Here is an 11,770-nt window from a genome sequence, read left to right on the forward strand (position 1 = left end):
ATGTCAGCGCCGACAGGCTACAGCTCGCCGCACAACATGATCGATGGCGCGCCGCAGAGCAAGCTAGGCACGTCCGCGCCGATAGGCTGCGGCTCGCTGCACGACGAGACTGTTGGAGCGCCGCAGAGCAAGAGGCGCGGCGCGCCGCACAGCAAGAACGGATACATCGGCGCTTGCCTGCTGTCGACACGACATCGCAGATGGGTACACATCCCGTCAGTACCCCCATTCCTCGCCAGGAGTGGGCAGAGGCCCTTAGTGTCGTACTTGCACCAGAGGCCGACCACGCCGTACTTGCATCGGACACCTGCCGCGCTGTTCTCATGGGTCGCGTCATTCACCTTGTCCGCGGCTGAAAGGATCGATATGGTTGACTAGAGGGGGGTGAATAGGCAACTAACAATTTTTAGCTTTTCTTTACCAAATTAAACTTTGCATCAAAGTAGGTTGTCTAGATGTGCAACTAGGTGAGCAACCTATATGATGCAACAACAACAAGCACACAAGCAAGCAAGAGAAGTAACACTAATAAGCTTGCACAAATAATGGTACGAGATAACCAAGAGTGGAGACGGTGAAGACAAGGATGTGTTATCGAAGTTCCTTCCTTTTGAGGGGAAGTACGTCTCCGTTGGAGCGGTGTGGAGGCACAATGCTCCCCAAGAAGCCACTAGGGCCACCGTATTCTCCTCACGCCCTCACACAATGCGAGATGCCGTGATTCCACTATTGGTGCCCTTGGAGGCGGCAGCTGGACCTTTACAAACAAGGTTGGGGCAATCTCCACAACTTAATCGGAGGCTCCCAACAACACCACGAAGCTTCACCACAATGGACTATGGCTCCATGGTGACCTCAACCGTCTAGGGTGCTCAAACACCCAAGAGTAACAAGATCCGCTAGGGATTGGTGGGGGAATCAAATTTCTCTTAGTGGAAGTGTAGATCGGGGCCTTCTCAACCAATCCCGAGCAAATCAACAAGTTTGATTGGCTAGGGAGAGAGATTGGGCGAAAATGGAGCTTGGAGCATTAATGGAGCTTTTTGGGGGAAGAGGTAAATCAACGAAGAAGAAGAGGACCCCCTTTTATAGAAGGGGATCCCATCCAACCGTTACCCCACAAACAGCCCCGCAGAGGGCGGTACTACCGCAGGTGGCAGCGGTACTACCGCTGGACCCAGCGGTACTACCGCTCCCCCTTGCGGTACTACCGCCCAGCCTGGGAGGGCTTGAAGAGAGAGCAGGAATCATGCCCAGCGCGGTACTGCCGCGGTGGTAGAAGCGGCAGTACCGCTCGAGGGCGGTAGTACCGCCCTACCACCACTGCAAAGTGTCGCTCAACCCGACACGAGATGCGACCCCCTCGAGTCGACGCGGTAGTAGCCCGGTACCGCAGCGGTACTGCGGCTGAGAACCACAAGTGGTACTACCGCTGGGTACCGCGGTACTACCGCTCGAACACAAAACAGCACAACTGCAAGGGGAAAGAGCTCTCTAGTTGAAGCGGAAAGGCTCAGAGGGTGAGAGAAGGTTGTGTACGTGTTGATTCCACCCAAGCCTTACCAAAGCGGGCCCCCTCTTGATACAACAGTGGCTACTACGAAACTAGTCCACCAAACAAGAAACGAAAGAGCTACACCGTCTTGAAAAACACTCCGAGGGGAAATAAATCGTCTCGTGCCAAAGGATGAATCTCTGAAAGGCTCAAAGAACACGGTTAGTCCGCAAACATGTTGTCATCAATCACCAAAACTACATCGAGAGAGATATGCCTTAACAATCTCCCCCTTTTTGGTGGATTGATGACAACCAGGGATTTGCACAGGGATAAGGCATGGAAGTAAAGATACTTAGAACTACAAAATATAGACGGGCTCCCCTTGAATGTGTGCACCTAGTTAGTAGTGCCTTTGGAATGCAAGACACACACATTAGGATCAACACTCCCCCTATATTTTATAGTCCAACAATATAAGCACAAGATACAAGAGAGCAGGGTATATAACAGGATAAGCATGCAACTCATAAGATACCAAAGTACTAGATAGACATAGATAATGATAAGATAAAGATAAGGTAGCATATGTCTCACACCATATGTTTGGAACTTAGGTCTCACTGGCACAAAACCAAACAAAGCAAACGGCGAGAAAACACAACGACACCACAAACCACAAAGACACACTCGCAACATGGCAACAGCAACAACACAAATCCCTAAACTCTCTCCCCCTTTGGCATCGAGACACCAAAAGGGCAAAGAGCGTTGCTACGGCTCTAGGAGATAGCAAGCTGAGGATCTCGAACATCACATCCCAGCGGGATCGTCTGCACCGCCGTCATTGGTCGGAAACTGCTCTGTGTCTGAATCGGTCCACTGACAATGCTGTTGAACCCACTCCTCCTCATCAGTGATCCTCTCCTCAGATCCGCTGTTAACAGTGGCACCCAATTGGCGCATGAGCTCCTTGTGACGTCTGCAAGCCTTCTTCTCAGAGACATGAGACATGTACTGGCCATGAGACTCCATGCAGAAAAGTTTCTTCATCTTGCGTGTAATCCTCTTAGCCCATGAGGGCTCCACACTGTAGGGCTCATAGTCCTCATCCTTGTCGGTCTCAGCCTCGTCCTCGGTCTCCATGTCAGCCTCAGAGGGTGGATCACCAGATCGAGGGGCCTGGGTGCCCCAGTTGTCCTTCTTCCTCAGACGCTTGATATCATGAGAAATCAACTCTCTAGTTTCCAGCGCAGTCCTGGGATAGTGATGTGGCCAGGCCTTCTCAATGAGCAGCATGATGAAAGGACCATAGATCGGGCACTTGCACTCGGAAATGGCAGAAAGAAGTTCAGACCACATAACATGAGAAATGTCCAGGGACTCTCCAGTGTTTTCTTCCTTCTCATGCTGGCAGAAGAGAAGCATGTCCACGAGATAGGAGTGGACCATATCCAGATTCCCAATGCGAGGGAAAAGAGTCTCTCGGAAGACACGGTGAAGGATGTCCAGATAGGTAGACAGCTCATAGGTTACCTTCTTTGTCTTGGGGTTGACCTTCTTAGAACAGTAGGGCCAGAGGGCTTGCTTGTGAGTGGAGGTGACATTGTGGTGAGGACGGAAGGCGACTGGATTCTCAAGCCCGAGATCTTCCACCCCAAGTTACTCCATGAAGGCCTTCCACTTGACAGTGAGAAACTTGCCATTCGTCATCCAAGTCAGAGTCCTTTCTGCATCAGTTCCAAGATGGACAGTGGCGTAGAATTGACATATCAAATCGGCATCAAAGTCCTTGTTGAACTGCATGATTCTGAGAATGTTCAACTGAGTGCACATCTGAAGGGCTTCGCCAAAGTACTCAGGGTCCTTTTCCATAGGATCGGTGTCGATGGAACGAACATCAACATAATGATTCTTCTTAGCCTTGATCACCTCGAAGAAGATGGCGAACTGAAAGCGACTCCAGAACGGGCGGTTGACCAAAGTGGGATCTTGGTCTTCCTCATAGGGGTTGCCGCGACGCTTTGCCCAAAATTCCTTGGCAGTCATCTCAGACACAGTCTTTCCCTTTGGCTTGCTTGCCGATCGCTTCATGAGCTAAGGTGGCGGTGTAGCACTTGAGGTAGCACCCGCTGACTCAGATGTGCGGTAGCGCTTTGACGTTGCACGACCAGGGTTGACACGGCGGATCTGCGGCTCAGGATGATCATCACCTGGAACCAAACACACGAGCAGAAGAAACAACATGAAAGAAAGAGCATAAGCCACCAAACAAAGCAACATGGATCAAAATGTGGCAGGAAATGATGGAACTGGGCATCCAGTGGTAGTACCGCGACCCAACCGTGGAAGTATCGCTTGCGCGGTAGTACCGCTCAAGGAGGGCGGTAGTACCGCTCAAGACGGGGAACAGCGGTTCCCTACTGCTGTGGACAGATCCGGCACTACCAGAGATGCCAAATTCAAAAAAAGCCTATCAAACTTCAATCCAAAGGGCCTAGAAGCCATCTCCATCCTACTCAAGCCTCGACTTAGCCAAAAGACGAGTAAAACGATGCCTATTGCCCCTAAAAACTAGATGCAATATCTAGGCAAAGAGAGAACGAGATCGGGGGCAATACCGGCATCCATGGCTAGAGGACGTGGTGGGGATCAACTCCATCGGAGGAAATGGAGAGGGACGGCACGAAAACGGCGGATGGCCGAGGCCCTCCTGCGGCGAGGCATCGCTGGACCAATGAAGAAGATGAGCGAGTGGGGGTGAATGGGTATGGGGGAGAAAACAACTCCCCCTGCCCCGACATAACCCCCACTGCGCGCCCCGCAGCGGTAGTACCGCTGGGGTGGGCGGTAGTACCGCTTGACGCTTGTCAGCGGTAGTACCGTGCATGCCGCGGTAGTACCGCTCTGCCGCAAAGAGGACTGGCCAAAAGGCTTAGCTCAAGAAAAAGAAACCGAAACGAAAGCGAGAACAAACACACTCACACACACACAAAACCGACAAAAACAAACCTCTCCAAGAGAGGGCGGTGGCCGAGGCCACCTATGTTTGAGTTCAGAGGTATGGTGCCGTGAAGATTTTAACCTTGGGCCCATGACCAACACTCATCTTTGAAGCACAAGTTCCATCAAAAATGGCTAATGTGAAAGAGTTTGATTAGTTTATGCATTATGGGGGGAGTGAAAGTTCATTGAGAGAACAACACTCCCCCTATGTCCATGCCTACACCTAAACTAGACAACAAGTTGAGTGTGGTGGGGTGTGCAAGGGTTCAAGTCACATTGCTCAAATCAATTATATATAGCTCATTCCTTAACTCGCGAAATCTTGCTTCATCCAAAGGCTTTGTGAAAATATCTGCAAGGTTATCATGAGTGTTGACATAGTTGAGCTCGATCTCCCCTCGCCTAATATGATCCCGGATGAAGTGATACCAAATCTCAATATGTTTCGCCTTGAAGTGTTGCACCGGGTTGAGAGAGATCTTGATGGCACTTTCATTGTCACACGAAAGAAGCACTTTTTCACAAATGACACCGTAATCCTTTAAAGTTTGCCTCATCCATAGAAGTTGTGCACAACAACTACCGGCAGCCACATACTCTGCTTCTTGGAAGACCAACTCACCAAAGAGCAACCAAGAAATTGGCACCCTTCGGAAGTGGACTTCCTATCCACTTTGTCTCCCGCCCAATCCGAGTCCGAATAACCTACAAGCTTGAAATTTTCTCCCCTTGGGTACCATAAGCCAAAGTTTGGGGTATGAGCCAAATATCGAAAGATTCGCTTGACCTCCACAAAGTGACTTTCCTTAGGTGCGGCTTGAAACCGTGCACAAATTCCCACACTCAACATGATATCCGGTCTACATGCACAAAGGTAAAGCAAGGAGCCAATCATGGAGCGATATACGTTTTGATCTACCGCTTTACCATTGGGATCAATGTCAAGTTGGCACTTGGTGGGCATGGGAGTGGAAGCCGGCTTGACATCACTTAGCTTGAATCTCTTGAGCATGTCTTGAGTGTATTTGGCTTGGTTGATGAAGGTTCCTTCTCTCCTTTGCTTCACTTCGAACCCGAGAAAGAATTTCAACTCTCCCATGGAAGACATCTCGAACTTTGAGGTCGTGAGAGCGGCAAATTCCTCATTGAAAGCTTTGTTAGGAGAACCAAATATAATATCATCAACATATAATTGGCACACAAACAACTCCCATTTGACCTTCTTAGTAAAAAGAGTGGGTTCGATTAGTCCAACTTCAAAACCACTGTCTTGTAACAACTCGGTAAGGTGGTCATACCATGCACGTGGGGCTTGTTTAAGGCCATAGAGTGCCTTATCGAGTTGATACACATGATCGGGAAAGTAGGGATCCTCGAACCCGGGGGGTTGCTTGACATATGCCAATTCATTAATCGGACCATTAGGAAAATCACTCTTCACATCCATTTGTTGTAACTTAAAGTTATGATGAGAAGCATATGCAATCAACATGCGAATGGATTCAAGACGAGCAACGGGAGCAAAGGTTTCACCGTAGTCGATACCCTCGACTTGGGAGTAACCTTGTGCTACCAAACGAGCCTTGTTGCGAATGATAATCCCATGAGCATCTTGCTTGTTCTTGAATATCCACTTGGTTCCAATGACATTGTGGTTCCCCGTTGGCCTTGTCACCAATCTCCACACTTTGTTGCACTCGAAGTTGTTGAGTTCTTCATGCATGGCATTGAGCCAATCCGGATCTTTGAGTGCCTCATAGACCTTTTGGGGTTCAACACACGAGACAAACGTGTGATGTTCACAATCATTTGCTAATTGTCTACGAGTGCTTACCCCCTTTCTTAAGCTTCCAAGCACATTTGTCATGAGATGATCCTTGGTGGAGAGCTTGGAAGCAATCTTGGCGACACGACGCTCCAATTCCTCCTCGGGGGTGAGACGAGGAGTGGTCACTTGATCATCTTGAGCGCCGTCTTGAGCTTGTTCTTGATCTCGAGGAAGCTCTTGATCTTGAACTTGCTCGGAGCAGAGAACTTGACCTTGGGCATCAGTTGATGTTACAACACCATATTGAGATTGACCTTGCCCTTGGTCTTGTTCTTGAGGTTGAGGGCCTTCACTTTGTTCTTCGGAAGCGTGTGGGTCTTGGGTTGGTGAAGGTTCCACTTGAGTGGAACATTGTCCTTCTCCTTCGACCACAAGGGGTTCCTCAATGGGTAGGATATGACCAACACCCATTCTTCTTATGGCTTGGGGAGGAATTTCATCACCTACATCACAAGTACCACTTTGCTCCACTTGGGATCCATTATTCTCATCAAACTCCACATTACACGTTTCCTCAATAAGTCTCGTGGACTTATTGAGAACACGGTAAGCATGAGAGTTTGTAGCATAACCAACAAATATGCCCTCATAAGCTCTAGCCTCAAATTTAGACAAACAGACACCTTTCTTGAGAATGAAACACTTACACCCAAACACCCGGAAGTACTTGAGGTTGGGCTTGTTACTGGTGAGTATCTCATATGGAGTCGTGTTCAAGACTTTGCGGAGGTAGAGCCGATTAGATGCATGACACGCGGTGTTGATGGCTTCGGCCCAAAAGTTGCAGGGAGACTTGAACTCTGCCATCATGGTCCTTGGCGCATCCATCAACGTCCAGTTCTTCCTCTCCGCTACACCATTTTTTTGAGGGGTATAAGGTGCGGAATATTGATGCTTGATTCCCTCATCACTCAAAAACTCATCCAAGGTGTAGTTCTTGAACTCGGAGCCGTTGTCACTTCTTATAGTCAAGATCTTTGTACTGTGTTGTCGTTGAGCTTCATTTGCAAAGTCGATGACGGTTTGTTGGGTCTCGCTCTTCCTCTTGAAGAAATATACCCAAGTGTATCTTGAATAGTCATCCACAATCACCAAGCAATACTTTCTACCGCCAAGACTATCAAAGGATGGAGGCCCGAAGAGATCCAAATGAAGGAGCTCCAAAGGCCTCTTCGAGTAGATGATAGTCGTGGGAGGGTGAGCCTTCTCATGTAGCTTTCCTTCGATGCAAGCACTGCAAGCACGATCTTTGGCAAAACTAACATTTTTTAGTCCACGGACATGGTCCCCCTTGAGAAGACTTTGCAAAGATCTCATATTGACGTGGGCTAAACGGCGATGCCAAAGCCATCCCACGTTAACTTTAGCCATTAGGCATGTCGCGGTCTTAGTGGGTCGCTCCGAAAAGTTAATCACATAGAGACCGTTCTCGACATGCCCAACAAAGGCTACTTTAAGAGTCTTGCTCCACAAGAGGGCCAGGGTATCAATATCAAATAAAGTGGCAAAACCCATGAGTGCTAGTTGGTGGATTATATCCTACTCATGCTTGCATCCAATGTTTATTAATTTTAATGCATGTACATGGCTGTTGTCGCTCTCTAATTGGTCGCTTCCCAGTCTTTTGCTAGCCTTCACCTGTACTAAGCGGGAATACTGCTTGTGCATCCAAACTCCTTAAACCCCAAAGTTATTCCAGATGAGTCCACTATACCTTCCTATATGTGGTATCTACCTGCCGTTCCAAGTAAATTTATATGTGCCAAACTCTAAACCTTCAAATAATCATCCTGTTTTGTATGCTCGAATAGCTCATGTATCAACTAGGGCTGTTTGTATCTTCCATGCTAGGCGGGTTATTCTCAAGAGGAGTGGACTCCGCTCCTCACTCACGAGAAAATGGCTGGTCACCGGGATGCCCAGTCCCATGCTTTATGCAAACTAAATCAAAAATAATTGCAAAACAAAACTCCCCCTGGGACCTGATGTATGTTGGAGGCACTCGTTGTTTCGAGCAAGCCATGGATTGATGTTTGTTGGTGGAGGGGGAGTATAAACTTTACCATTCTGTTTGGGAACCGCCTATAATGTGTGTAGCATGGCAGATATCGCCATCTCTTGGTTGTTATGTTGACAATGAAAGTATACCGCTCAAAATATTATTCACCTCTATTTCAAAACCGAGCTCTGGCACCTCTACAAATCCCTGCTTCCCTCTGCGAAGGGCCTATCTATTTACTTTTATGTTGAGTCATCACCCTCTTATTAAAAGCACTAGCTGGAGAGCGCAGCTGTCATTTGCATTCATCACTGTTAATTTATATTGGGTGTGACTATGATTGGATCTCTTTTACCATGAATTACAATGTCTAGTCAGTCCTTGATCTTTAAAGGTGCTCTGCATTTATGTTTTGCGGTCTCAGAAAGGGCTAGCGAGATACCATCTTGTTATATCATATTATGATTGTTTTGAGAAAGTGCTGTCATCCGAGATTTATTATTATGGCTTGCTAGTTGATTATGCTATTGATATGGGTAATCATGAGACCTGAGAATTATTGCAAATGTGGTTAGTTATAATCTTTGCTGAAAACTTGAATGCTAGCTTGACATATTTACAACAAAAAGAGCAAACAGAGTTTGTAAAAGTTTTTCTTTATTTCTTTCAGTTTGTCAACTGAATTGCTTGAGGACAAGCAAGGGTTTAAGCTTGGGGGAGTTGATACGTCTCTGTCGTATCTACTTTTCCAAACACTTTTGCCCTTGTTTTGGACTCTAACTTGTATGATTTGAATGGAACTAACCCGGACTGATGCCAAAGATGAAGACCAAAGATGAAGACCAGGGGGCCCACACCCTTGCCACGAGGGTGGGGCACGCGCCCCCTACCTCGTGGGCCCCCTGGAGACCTCCCGACTCCAACTCCAACTCTATATAACTGCTTTCGGGGAGAAAAAATAGGGGAGAAGAAATCATCGCGTTTTATGATACGGAGCTGCCACTAAGCCCTAAAACCTCTCGGGAGGGCTGATCTGGAGTCTGTTCGGGGCTCCGGAGAGGGGGATTCGTCGCCGTCGTCATCATCAACCATCCTCCATCACCAATTTCATGATGCTCACCGCCGTGCGTGAGTAATTCCATCATAGGTTGCTGGACGGTGATGGGTTGGATGAGATTTATCATGTAATCGAGTTAGTTTTGTTAGGGTTTGATCCCTAGTATCCACTATGTTCTGAGATTGATGTTGCTATGACTTTCTATGCTTAATGCTTGTCACTAGGGCCCGAGTGACATGATTTCAGATCTGAACCTATTATGTTTTCATCAATATATGAGAGTTCTTGATCCTATCTTACAAGTCTATAGTCACCTATTATGTGTTATGATCCGTTGAAATAACATGCGGTGCCCCCATGTTTGGTTTTGGTAATTGATGACAATCTCTATGGACTAATGGTTGCCTTGAGTTATATTTGAAGGTTTTGTCCATAGGTTTTTCTTGGAGTACATGTGTTGGTTTCAAGGAGAGTTTGTGTCGACCAAGGTGCTATTCAAGGAATTACCTAAAGATTGGTCTTGTGAGAGGTTGATCAAGACTAAGTCAAAGAGTGAATCAAGTTGATCAGCCCACAAAGCGTGGAAGATGTACCGAGAGGGATCAAGTGATCCCATGGTATGGTAAGCATTGTCAATTACGCTTTGTGTACTAACCCATGGTCTTCGTGAGGGTTCTTTGTGGGGTTAGGTTGCGGTGTGCAAGTTCAAGTGGAGCATCACGAAGAGATCAAATGCTTGAAGCTTTCCGTAATTTGTGGTGACAATGGACTTGTGAAGATGTGTGGAAGAGTGGCTCACCCATAGTGGAGTATGGGGGAGCAATCAACTAGTCTTCATCGAGTCAACACAATCAAGAAAGGTTGCGGTGTGCAAGTTCAAGTGGAGCATCACGAAGAGATCAAATGCTTGAAGCTTGCCGTCCTTTGTGGTGACAATGGACTTGTGAAGATGTGCGGAAGAGTATCTCACCCATAGTGGAGTATGGGGGAGCAATCAACTAGTCTTCATCGAGTCAACACAATCAAGAAAGGTGGTCCAACTTGAGGGAGTCAAGATCGTCATCATCTAACTCAAGTGGACCATGTGCAAGGGAAAGGTTTGCCCTTGATAGGTTTTCTATTTTACTGGTCTCATGATGGTAGTTGGGAGACCGGGTTATAGGATCGATTGCCGTACTATCAAGGGGGGGGGGGCTCTCGATGAGTAGCTTGATCGTATCGTTCGTTGAGAGCTCAAACCATTGCATCCTTGCATCATCTTTCTTGGTTCTTGTTTGGTTCTCTTTGTGAGTCTTAGAGCTTATGGTCATCTTGATGACAAGCTCGAGTTCATCAAAAACGGAGTTCACATGCATCTTCTATGATGTTTTAGATGTTGGAGGTTATGCTCGTTCTTCTCTGTTGGAGGTCTCACTCCTCCATTTGTTAGGCATACCTCCCCTGCCTCTTCTTACTATAACCGCCGTTTTGATGCTACTCGTCGTCTTGTTTCCAACAAGCTTGAGTTTGCCTAATTCGGAGCTCATATGCAGAAGTTATGGCAGTTCTGGTTTTCTGTGGAGTTTACTTGCTTTCATGGAAGTGGCATAAGGATGGCGCCAGTGGTAGTACCGCTGGGCCGGAGCGGCAGTACCGCTGTCCCACAGCGGTAGTACCGCCCATGGCCATAAGCGGTAGTATGGCTCCGGTTCCGCGTTGGTAACGCCTTGACTCGAGACGTGGTTTTCTCGTGTCGGGTTCAACGGCAGTAGGAGCGGTAGTACCGTGGCTACCACCGCCCCTAGTACCGCTCAATGGCCCTCCTCACTGTTCCTTCTCCCTGTGCTCGTGGTAAGGCGTTGTGCGCGGTCCCAGCGGTAGTACCGCTGGGCCAAGCGGCAGTACCGCTACGACCAATGGTAGTACCACTGGCTCCAGCGGTAGTGCCGCTCATACGGCTCCGCCTTGCACTCTGTTTCGCTTCGCTCTCCGTGTTCTACCTCCCGGGCGGTAGTACCGCTCCCCTGAGCGGTAGTACCGCTCGTGCGCGGACTGAGCACATAATGGTTGGATTCGGGAGCTCCTATAAAAGGGGGTCTTCTTCCCCATTCAACGTTATCCTTTGAGCTCGTGTTCTTCCCCCATTGTTGACCTTCTTCGAGCTTGCTTACTCTCAATCCCTCCATGGATTCTTGCTAGTTTTTGAGGGAAAAGAGAGAGGAGATCTAGATCCAAATTTCCACCAATTACTTTCTCCTCTATGTGAGGGGAACCCCTTGGATCTAGATCTTGGAGTTCTTGGTGTTCTCCTTATTGTTCTTCCTCTCATTTTCCTCCCTAGCATTAGTTGCTTCGGTGGATTTGAGAGAGAAGGACTTGGGCACTCCGTGTGCCGTTGCCATTGCA

Source organism: Triticum urartu, chromosome 5 (genome assembly GCF_003073215.2).
Source record: "Triticum urartu cultivar G1812 chromosome 5, Tu2.1, whole genome shotgun sequence".
NCBI lineage: Eukaryota > Viridiplantae > Streptophyta > Magnoliopsida > Poales > Poaceae > Triticum > Triticum urartu.